Here is a 12,926-nt window from a genome sequence, read left to right on the forward strand (position 1 = left end):
CGACAGAGAATGAGGTGGCTGGATGGAGTCACTGAAGCAGTAGGCGTGAGCTTAAATGGACTCCAGAAGATGGTAGAGGACAGGAAGACCTGGAGGAACGTTGTCCATGGGGTCGCGATGGGTCGGACACGACTTCACAATTAACAACAACAACATATAAATGTATGCATGGATGCATGACTATATGGATATATGAATAAATAAATAAGTCAACAAGCATGGAAATAGGTTTAACTTCCTAATAGTTGGATTATAAGTCCAGTGTGAAAAACAAATATTTAATTATTTCTACCTTCTTCCTGAAGCTTTGAGAGAATTGATGTGCAATTTAACACCATTTCTATACCTATAGTACAACTAATTATATATCTGTGAACCTGGCTATTTTCTATTTAGATTTGTAACATGGTTCAGATATTAGAATCTTGATACTAGTCATAATGAAAAGCTAGCATGTGTGTAAACTTTCAATTGATACGTCAGTTGATTTTTTTTCTTTGTGCGAGGCATTCACGGTCAACATGTAACCTATAAATTTTTAACTTTTTGTTTGTCCTCATAATGTATGGTACCTTTGATTGTTTCACTTGAGAAAACAGATTCTCACACCTCACAAACATGTACATGAACATTTAGTATAATGTCAAGGAGTATTTAGTCATATGGAAATATATCTAAGCTTGATTATAGAGAAGAATACCCTTGTGCATTGTTTCTCACTTACATAGTCACTTGCATATATTATCATCCAGTCACTGCTTAGACTTTCTCTCTTTGAATGAGCCAAATTCTTTGCTTTCACCTTCTTTTATACTGTGCCATGCCTGTCTATTCTGCATGTGCTTCTGGTTTTCAGCCAGATTGGAACTGGAATAAGATTTCTTGCCAAAGTTTTGCTGATTCAAGAGTTTTCAGTAAACTCTGAATAAACAGCTAAATTTGAAGGGTGTCTCTTGCATCAGTGTTACTCATTATGCACCACCCCTTTCTGCCTGTTCCAGAAATGAAGTTCAAGATACTTCGCTGCTATTTTGTTTTGTAGAACAGTTTCATGTCACAAATGGTTACTCTTCAGTTTTCATGTGGGTTTTGCTATAATGTTACTTGAAATTAAGGCCATACTATTACTCTTATAGTGGTGGGACAATAATTGATGCAATATAGACTGAAATAAATGACAGACAGATGGACATATAGACAGATAGATAAACAGATCATGCATTTTACCTTTAATATGATTCTGATTCTTGTGTTATTTGTGTATTAGATTATTGCATTCTATTTACTATTCAGAAATGTGATATTCTTCCATACGTAGGCCATAAATCCTTCCCAGCAATCTTCTACCAACTTCAAAAGTAAAACTGCATTAGAATTTTGTTCAGTATGATAAGTATAGCCAGAAAGGATGTATGGTGTTAGAGTTTTGACCAGGACTGGGGAGACCTAGGTTCCAATCTTATTCAACCATAAACCTAACTTGGGTTATCTCAACTAAGATTTGGTGTCCTGAAGGTAAAATTGGAGGGAGAGTGTTAGGCACATGATTTCAGCTCTCGAGGGAAATGTGGGACAGAAATGCAATAATAATTAAATAGTACAGTATATAGTTTAGTATTTTAGTGCTTTAGTATAAGGGGGATGATTGATGTTCAAGGTTTTTAATCTGAATAGTATTGTGAATATAAAAGCCAGAGTTACATTGGTTCTTATATTTCTCAAACTGCAATCCTAACTATACTTATCTATGAGTAAGGATTACCACTCTCAATAGTATAGCAGAGAATATCAACATTAATTAAAGATAAAAATAAAGATATATCTTTCTATGATATATGTTGCTTATTTTACCTGTGTTTTACTTATGAACCACCTAGTGTTGTTGTCAAATTCATCACCTTCATATTTGAAATATTTAATTAAATATTAAAATAATGGGGTGGCTCTGAGCATATGAATAATTTTCTTAAAGAACTAAAATGAAGCAGTTTAATTAATATAGTTTTCTTATTTAATGATTTCAAATATTTGGTTCATGACAGAAAATGAGAGTGGATCTGCATCTTGCATGAGAGATTAAGCAACTATAGTTTTATATTTTCTCCTTGAAAAATCAGTGTCAGAACTAGAAGCCTGCTGATAAATTCATTAGTACTGTATTCAATTATATTGAATGTGTTTTCAAGGAGGTGCTGTCAGTCAAAAGTGTAAATCAAAAATTATCCATGCTATTTATAATAATTGGAATAGCAAATGACATTACATCTCTTTAGTGCCAAATTTTACTTCCAATAGAGAACATTTCATTTGTATTGATATAACACCAATAAATGTCTAGTAACTATAACAGTATCTGGAAGGCAACAAATAAGTAAGATTTGAGCACAAAGTGTTAAAGGACATTTGTTTAAAACAAAATAAAACGTGAATTATTTGAAACATCTGAAAGTTTCTAATCTTATTTGACACTTATTTTGAATTATCTGTATGGCTATATAAATTTAGATACATATACATCTCAGAAAGTGTTCCCAGTTTTCTTCTAGATAGTGTATGTAGTGATCTAAAGAGGGGGTGGGGTGGGGATAAACTGGTCTGCTGTGTAATTTGCACTCATGCTTAGAAAAAAGCATGTCGTATCACACAGCTACCCTGCTAAGTTCTTGTTTTAAGTCTAGTTTATCAATCAAGACATTTAATTTATGGAAAAGGAAAATGAATCCATTGCTGCTGTTTCTTTCATGATATTCTTCACAGCACTTGCATTCTTCTGCATTAGACTATATGAATGTACAAATCTCAAGAGCATATATGTGAAACCAAATGTCCATGCAATTTTGCAACATGTAACAAATCATGGAAAAATAGTTAATTGTTCCTGGTTTTGGAATATTATAGTGAAAAGCTTAATCAGCACTTGTGGTATGGCATGTATAATTTTATGGTTGTCTGCTATAGTAGCTAACAAATTGGAGGTTACTTCAGGCACTCTTTTTGCATTAGGGGAGCAAATAGCTCATTCTGCCCTTCTCCAGCTCAGTTCTAGGAAAAGAAAGGTAAAGACTGCTCCAAGAGTGGAGGTTTTTAAGGCAAGATTGGACAGCCATTTGTTTGAAATGGTGTAGGGCTTCCTGCCTGAGCAGGGGGTTGGACTAGAAGGTCCCTTTTAACTCTGTTATTCTGTTAAAGAACTTCATTCAGGGTTCATTTTAATATAAGTTTACTCATTTCCCCCCTTTTTTCATCATGGAATGAAGCAGTTATCTTTGGAAATTAATAAATAAATTAATAAATTAATAAATTGTATAGTGTATTTCTTAAATGAAACAGGTAACCAAAGATATGTGGAATAGTGCACAGTGGCAACAATATAAAAATGCATTAGGACAAGATTGATATGGGCTGGGAAGACACAGGTTCAATTAATTGAATGATATTGTGCCAGGTATTCATGCTTTGCCCAGTTGATTACTAGATCATTTTATAGAGCTCTCAGAGAAAAGAAAAGATATAAATAAAATAAACAAATAAAATTTGGGGAAAATGTTTGCAAAATCAGTAAAGCAAAATGCAAATAAATGTACACAAAGAAACATCTTCACAAACTTTTGTTCAAAAAGAGTTTTTAGTTGGTTTCAGAAATGGGATAAAGGAATGTAAGTCTGACATTATGAACATATATATGAGACTAAAACTAATTACATATGAACATTCATATTAAATCTCAGTAAGAGATGCCAATTCATAGCCTTCCAATCTGCTTTCTATGTCAAGACTACATATGGACAAGTGAATAGATAAAATTTGCCTAAGGTGAAACTAAAAAAGTAAAAACCCAGACAGAGTTATCCTTGCAGCATATTAAGAACACATGGAAAAGTTCAACAGAGACATGTGAGAAAGAAGGAAAAAGAGTATACCTATAATGAGGAGGCGGAATGATATATTGCTTAACTTTTCAGACCATACGACTAAATTATAGCCTTCAGGGCTAAAAGCTTTCATAGTAAACACATTATAATCAGTTACTGGTTACAACTTTGAAAAAAAAATCTGTCTTGCTGTTTCCTGTCAATCTGGCATGAAAACTACTCTGATGAATATAAAAGGAAAAACCGTACTGTAATCATGAATGACTGTATGTGTAATGAGTAATTCTGTGTTTGGATCTGTGCAATTTTTTATCTTTGATTTGCTAGAGATTTGCTAGCCAGGATCACTGGCATTGCTGGCAGCAGGACAAGATTTGGGAGGTTGCCAGACATCCGTGTGCTGATCAAGTGCAATATCTTGTCCTCTTTTTAGAATACTTCTCTAGAGCCTCTGGACTGCCATGTGTGTTTTCCTTGTGGCCAACTGGTAGCTGAAGTAAAGGATGCCAGATTCATGAATTGCATTATCTGTTTTAGACATACTAGAGTGACTATCGTTCATGGTACTGGCAGCAAGTACTGACTCTTTTTTTTCCAAAAAGAATTTTCATTGACATAAGACTCCATCTAGAAAGGTTTGATTTGGTTGACATCTTATAGGGGTGTGATAGAAATAGTTAGGGATGATTTATACAAATAGTCATTTTTGACTGCCAAGAGTTGTTATGATAGAAACAAGTGATGAGTTCTGACTGAGTAAGTAAGATGTTTGTGCATGTATTACATTTCAGATAAAATATTTATTTCCATGAATGAAGATCAGAACAATAACAACAACAAAACAAGTAAAATATGTCACAATCCATTTAGGAAAGTGCACAAGGATGCTAGGTAAAAGACAAGGATAATATTCATCTGTTGACGTCAAATGTCACTGTGCTTTCACTGCAACCAGACATTTTTCACTCCATACTCATTCAGCAACCATTCATTCCCAACTCTATCTCTTCTTGCTTTAATACACACACACATCTTATACCATAGTTTACTGTTTTCAGGAAACAGTAACCTGTGTTTCTCCTGATGTACCTAATAAAGTGACAAAATCATGTTTTCATGTTTTTTTGTTTTTTGTTTTTCTTGACAAATAATTCCTCGCAATAGACCTCATAGCATTTACTACTTTTCTAGAAGCCTTCAGATGGTTTAAATTTACTCCATCATTTTCTATTTTTAGTAAACATTTAGCAATGTGCAAAAATTAATCGTCTTGCACTTATAATTTGCAATTCACTTCATGATTTAGCCAAGAAAAAATGAGCAATGCAGGTAATGAAGTTCACAAAATTTGCTGTCTATTAGTACATCATTCACATCACTTGTTATCTTTTTTCATGTTCTTCACAAAGTGCCTTTTAATTTACTTTTATTTGAAGAAATGTGACATATGAGCAGAAAAACTGAAAGTTGTATTAACTTAATTGGTCTTTTTGAATGTTACTATCAAATATTTAAAAAATGAGGAACAATGCTTGCAAAAAGACATGCATGTCATGGTTTAGTTGCTTTGGGGGGCAAATGGGAGGGAATAAAACCATGTAATATTCTTCCATGATGAATGACTGCAAAGCAGGAAAGAATGTAATAGCAGCCTTATGTACTCTTGCTGGAAAATGAAAAGAAGAGCACTAGTTATAAAGCTACTGACAGCAAAATAATTATTAGCCACCTTGAGCTGGGTAAGTGATCAAATAAATTCAGTCACATTTTAAAACACGTCAAACAATTAACCAATGCATCATGACACTCTACTAAGCATGTTTCTTTGCAGAATTTAGTTTGTTTGCTTGTTTTATCCCTCTTTATTATTTTTATAACTATAAATAACTAAAGGCAATGAAAATATCTCATACACTTTCCTCCTCCTAATTTCCTCACAACAGCAATCTTGTGAGGTGAGTTGGGCTGACACCCCAAAGCTGGTAGAGAAAGAGATTTGCCTACATTTATCATGTATGGCCAGGGCTTTTTTTCTCATAGAACGCCCAGAACGGAGTTCCGGCACCTTTTTTGAATGGAACTTTGTAGGGTAGGCAAGGCGGGTTGTATGACATGTGTGAGTTCCGGCACCTTTTTTTTTTTTAGAAGGGTGTTAACGATTGAAGGACATGATATACAGGCTGGTTGGCATGCCTTCCTATGGGATAAACGTAACAAGACATATGCATACTTTTACCGACATCAAATAAGAGAAGCGTTGATATGGACATGGGAAAAGGTTAAAAGGAAACATTATATGAAATTACCAAATTGGATCTCACCAATGGAGGCAACGATTTACCCAAATACATTGGATAAAAAAAGATGATAAGATACAAAGAATTATTAGATAGCCAGGGGAATCTTAAATCAAAGGAAGAACTAAAAGAACAGGGAATAATTATAGACTGGTGGCCATATTTACAGACACAGTCGAGATATAGAAAAGATATGGAAGAATATGGAATTCAAGGGGCACCACAACAATTGGATAGAATATTGATAGGCAAGGAAGAAATTTTTTTTAACAAAAGCGTATAAATATTTATTAGAGGTAAAAATAGAAGAAGAAATAGTGAAAGGTTCAATGATAGCATGGGCATGGAATGTAGGCCGAAATATAAATCTAAAAGAATGGGAAAAAGTATGGAACAAAAACTGCAAATTAACATTATCAACGGAATATAAAGAAAATCAGTACAAAATGCTTTTATAGTGGCATCTAACACCGGCGAGATTGGCCAAGATGTATACAAAGGAAATACTGGGAACAGATAAGGAAATGACTACAGGAGATAACAGGAGAACAAATTGAATTTAAAGCTGAATTATTTTTATTAGGAATAATTAATCAAAAGATAAAGAAGCAACTCCAATATATTATTGTACACATAGTAACAGCAGCACGTATTGTCTATGCGCAATGCTGGAAACTTGAAAATATACCAGCTAATGATATGATTATTCATAAGATATTAGAATGTGCCGAGATGTATAAGCTTACGCTAGAAATGAAAGGCAAGGAAGAAACAGAATTTTATGAGGTATGGGATAAGTGGTATAATTGGTTAGAACAGAGAAATAAAAATGTATAGCAATAAATATAAATAACTGTAAGAGATACATGACACAGTACTGTTAAAAAAAGAAAAAAAGAAAAATATTTATCATTTTGTAAATTGGAAAAATAAAAAATAAAAAATAAAAATAAAAAAAGAAAGAGTGAAAGACACACCCACACAAAAGGTGATTGCTTTAATGAGTAGCAGAGAAGTAATGTGTTTGCATGAAATCTGAATTAGTTTTTTTCAAGCATGCACAGCCCTAAAAATATTAGTCACAATTTTAAGAGCAGGCTCCTAAAGGATGACTAGTTGGCCTCTCAGCTGGCAGCATCAGCTTTTACCACACAGCTGTCTTGTAAGACGTTACAGATAGAAAATCATAAACACACTAATTTCCCCTCATTATGAGGTGGAAATCAGCATTTAGTAGCAAAGTTGATTGAGCTGTGAGACCACTTATTTTGATCTCATGCCCAAAATCTCTTCCAAGTGTGAAGATTTTTATCACCTGTCTACCACCAGTGTCCCAGTGACCATTTTAAGATGGCCCATCAGAAGACTCATATGAGGTCCTTAAGGTCCTTACTATCACATGATTCATGATTCATGATTCACATGAAGCCAACACTAGCTTCGCTAGAGGTCACTTGCTTTAGGTTCTCCCATTCCACTTGGTCGGAGTTTTGAGGCTCCAATTTTTATCCCAACCATCTCAATTTTGCTGTGTCATGCAAAAATATTTTCCCACCCCAGTATGTTAAGCAAAAATTTAGTAACAGCTTGTCCAGAAGGTCAGCCATGCTGAAAAATAGGTGCAGAATGATGGTTAAATTTAGAATAAAGAATAAATGTTATAAACTTGTAAAACTGATAGTAATGTTATTCCTGGAAAAAAATGTTGTGGGTGCACATCTAACAAAAACTTTTACTTTGCTTTATTGCTAAATTGCATATATTTAGAATTTTATTACATATCTATTTAGAGTTGGTGCAGTGGTTAGAATGCAGTATTGCAGGCTAACTCTGCCTACAATCTGGAGTTCAATCCTGATGGGGCTCAAGGTTGACTCAGTCTTCCATTCTTCTGAGGTTGGTAAAATGAGAACTCAGATTGTTGGTGGCAATATGCTGACATTGTAAACCACTCAGAGGGCTGTAAATCACTGTGCAACAGTATATAAATCTAAGTGCTATTGCTTTAGAGTTTCTCCTTTCTTTATGAATATGGACTTTGTGCTTTTAAAAAATGCATAGCCAAGAGAAATCCATAGGTTAGGTTTTTCTCAACATGTGGATGTGGTAATAAGAGCTGTGGGTTCACTTCTGCAGCTGTTAAAGATCTTTGTACATAAAAAGATACTAAATCCATCCACATTGTTAACATTTGTTTTCCAGAGGATCCAGTAAGTCTTTAATAGTGTTAATTTTTCCCCCAAAACTGTAAAAAGAATTTCTGTACATTGCTCCCAAACAAGTGACATCCAATTTCACTGAAATCATAATATGAATAAACTGCTGATTTACTAGGGGTTTATGTATGTCTTATCTGACATACATTTAATTATGTTAGTGCCTCTTATATTAGGAATAACTTAGAAATGCTAACTGATCAAGAACTGACTTTTCAAGGAAATTCCCTTTATTGATAAGACAAGCAATGTGAATGCCATACAGCAGCAGCAAATGTTTGAAAATGCTCTTCACCTACAAGACCGAAACCAGATGGCTGTTTTGTATTGTGTACTGCCAAGATTGAGCCTAGCAAGGTGAGGTGGCTAGGAATCTTTGTGCATGAAAATGTTCAGTTCCACAAAGGTGTTTCTATTTTGTCTCATGCTGACTCTGTAAGAATCTTTTCCTTCCTATATACAAAATGTCAGCATTCATTATCTGCTCTTGTCTCCTGAACATTGTTATTGTATTACTTTTTATGGGTATGCATACATCTATTTGAAAGAATTAACTTGATTGTTTTCTAAAGGATATCTTTTTTTTCAGGGAAGGAAGGAAGGAAGGGGAGGGAGGAAGGGAGGGAGGGAGGAAGATAATAGGATAAATTTGTGTTAAAGCAGTTGCAGTTAACCATGATGGTGATAAAGAAATATCATGATGATTAGATCACTAGTGATGTGCAATGTCATACTCCACCTTTTATTTTCTGCATGAAATCAGGTGGAACTAGGAACTAGGCACCACTCCCTACTATTTTCATCCATTATCTATAGCTGTCTCTCTTCTTGATAATGGACAGATGTATACTAAGAATTGCAGAACTACTGTATATACCTCAAAGGCAGGCATTGTGGACTGTTAGAGGCAGTCACAGTTGGCTTTAAATAAAGGGTACATATGTGTATTTTCTTGGGACTAATAAAAGTAAGCTGTGCTACAATTCAGGCTATAAGTTCAAAGAAATTTATTATTTTTCTTTTATTTTATCTATGAGGGGTTAGTGCTGTGTTTCTCTATAGTGTTTCCTATCCAGTAGAAAGAAATCTATGCTAGTCAGTCTAACTCTTCTTTATTCTTTTATTCTATCTCTAATTCCATGTTCTTTTAGGTTCCCCGCCCCCGTATCTCATAATAAATATGTATTATTATTTCCTGACAAATCTTGAATTTTACTCTTCATTTCACTCTAACTTATCTGTGCAAAAGTTAAAACAATGGTGAAGCCATCTCAGTTTGAAGTTGTCCAGACTTAACCCTCTCACGGAACATCTGCAAAATGTGTTTTTGTCATTTATAAGGAAAAGCCAAATTTTAAATAAATGTTCTGATATTCTTGTGTTCATTAAGGAAGTGGATTTTTCTCTAACCAATTTATTAAACAAGTTTTTGTTAATTGTTGTATGCTGCCCAGAATTCTCTTTATGTGAGATGGGTGGTTGTATAAATGTGATAAATATAATTCTCAGAGTATAAGTGAAAGTGATATAATAGGATCAGTTAACCAGTACATCAAACGTTCCACTTCTAATTGCCTGTCATTAATGCTCTTAATGACTTTGGATAGGGATCTATATGAAGAGATATATGTAGTTTGCTGGGAAGGATAGGAAATCAAGACAAAGATTCAGTCATGCATCCAACTCCAGTGAAAATGAATGGAAATAAAAAGTAGACTCTCTTTTGATTATATGTTCTATCTAATCTTGTTGAGGAGAATGTCTGTTAGATAAATAATTATATTAGGGAAAGCTGTATGTACTTAGATACATAACTAAGCTAAGTATAATAAACCTGGACTTCCTCTTTTGTCCTCCTTTTTCCAAGACTTATTTTCTTTTAAATTGAAGGAGTACTAGCAAAATTAAGCCAAAAGTTAATAGAACACTAGTATTAATTTTAGAAAATTGAAAATGATTTTTGAAAGCTTTCAGTTATGGATATTAGAAAATACACACTTGCTGTATAATCAGATAGCATATAGATAACTAGAGGCCCTGGAGCAAAGCAGTATGCGTCTCTCTCTCTCTCTCTCTCTCTCTCTCTCTCTCTCTCTCTCTCTCTCTCTCTCTCTCTCTCTCTCTCTCTCTCTCTCTCTCCGTGTGTGTGTGTGTGTAGATTTTATTTATTTATTGATTATATATTAGGATTTCATTACAGTCCTGTATGGTACACTCTCTACAAAAATAAACTTACTATTTCTAGAATTGGAAAAGCTTATTTAAAATAAATCTGGTCCAAGAATGGGCCAAGGTATCAACCTTATTATAACTTTTCTAAAATATTTTTAGTATTTTTATAATCTGCATTGACTCATTGGGGAAAAAAACCCTAAATGATGTTTTCTAAATCCATCAACCACCCTTCAGTGCTTAAGGGCAGCTTAGGTGTCTGACTATGAAAATACATGTGAACATGCTTCTTAATCAGTGCAGTGCTGTAAATTGCTTCCATGAGGTTACATGTTACGCTTCTTCTGGAAAATTGCACTGAAAACAGATAAACTAGTACTTGAGGATACAGTGACTTGTGATAAGTTGATTTTTTGTTAGAAAAGAAAAAAAAATCTATGAAGCCACCGCAAAACAATTTTAGTAACTGCTATGATGACTTATTATAATGAAATAATAAGGGTCAAAATTCTTCTACAGGTAGTCCTCAACTTACGATCACAATTGAACCCAAAATTTCTGTTGGCAAATGAGACAGTTGTTAAATGAGTTTTGCTCCATTTTATGACCTCTCTTGCCACAGTTGTTAAATGAACCATTGCTGTTAAGTTACTAACATGGTTGTTAAGTGAATCTGGTTTCCCCACTGACTTTGATTGTCAGAGGTTCGCAAAAGGTGATCCCAGGACACTGCAACCATCATAAATATGAGCCCATTGCCAAGCATCTGAATTTTGCTCATGTGACCATGGAGATGCTACAATGGTCATAAGTGTGAAAAACAGTCATAAATCACTTTTTCAGTGCCGTTGTAACTTTGAATGGTCACTAAATGAATGGTTGTAAATTGAGGACTACTTGTATCCCCTTTTTCTTCCTGAGCAATGCAATGGGCTAGATGCCCCTCTGTTTTGGTTGGGTGGAGGCAATCTCTTTCAGTGATGGGTGGGTTTGGTCTCTGACTTCTCACTTTTGGCTGAGTGAGACCTACAGTAGCTCTCATGCTACAATTCCAGTGTATTATATGGATATATGATTGCTTTCTTCCTTTGTACAGCCAAATCATGTGCTGAGTATCCATATTAATGTCCCTAGCCTGGATGAGTTTTTGTCATGCATTTCTGTTCATCCACAAATTTCCTTTTCCAATGAATAGCCAATACAATTTTTGTTAACAATCATAGTTCAGGAAAACCAATGATGCCTCTGTTTCAACAGAATGTTGGAAGGAGAAATGTCAAGACACACATGCAATAATAAATGAGCATTTATCTAGAGATTGTTGTTTGATTTGCATTATCTTTCATGAAATGTTTATTTATCATTGATTGGCTACATTGCTTTGAGAAACCAACTCCTCTGAATCAGCATCTCATACAAGAATTTGGTTTCACTGGCCTATGTTTTCATTGGAATAAAAATATTCCATGAAGGACTTTCTGTGAAGTTAAAATAATAATTACTGTATATACATTTTTTAATTTGTACTACAGATTGCATTCAAAAGTTTCAAAAGTTCAAATAGCCCTGAATAGTATTATAGTTTTAACAGTCACAGAAGGCATATAACTCATAAGTAAGACATAAATTCTCATTTATGATGATGACCATTCGTGTGATATTTGATTTCAATGGAGAGAGAGAGAGAGAGAGAGAGAGAGAGAGAGAGAGAGAGAGAGAGAGAGAGAGAGAGAGAGAGAGAGAACTGTCCCTCTACTAATGAGTGGTGATAATTTTATTACATGAATACCACAGGCTGTTTTTATGAATAATTTCACTGCATGCATGTCTAGATTGTTTGGTTATTCTGGAAGCCAATGTGCTAATTGGTTTATAGGTTATAAGGCAGTGGTGGCGAACCTATGGCACGGGTGCCAGAGGCGGCACTCAGAGCCCTCTCTGTGGGCACACGTGCCGTCGCCCCAGTCCTAGGCCTTCAGCTGGGTTTTATAAAACCTTTTTGCTTTAGGCCTCTGCCACCATGTGCAAAAAAAAAAAAAGTTCAATCAATCACTCAATTTCAATTTTTTGCAGGGGAAAAAAAGATCTTGCAAAGTTGGAATTGATTGATTGAACTTTTTAGTCCCACCCAGTCTGCCGTTATCACTGCAGCCATGCCCACCCAATGGGCCACACCCAGCCGGCACCCCACGATGCATAAGTGGGTTTTGGGTTGCAGTTTGGGCACTCGGTCTCTAAAAGGTTCGCCATCACTGTTATAAGGTGATTCATCATTGTCTTTTGAAACACTTAGCTTTGTTTGGATAATAGTACTGAGTAGTTTAATCTAGTCTATCATCATCAAATGTTTATATGCTATGTATCATCAA

Source organism: Protobothrops mucrosquamatus, unplaced genomic scaffold (genome assembly GCF_001527695.2).
Source record: "Protobothrops mucrosquamatus isolate PMUCROS unplaced genomic scaffold, P.Mucros_1.0 scaffold1180, whole genome shotgun sequence".
Lineage (NCBI taxonomy): Eukaryota > Metazoa > Chordata > Lepidosauria > Squamata > Viperidae > Protobothrops > Protobothrops mucrosquamatus.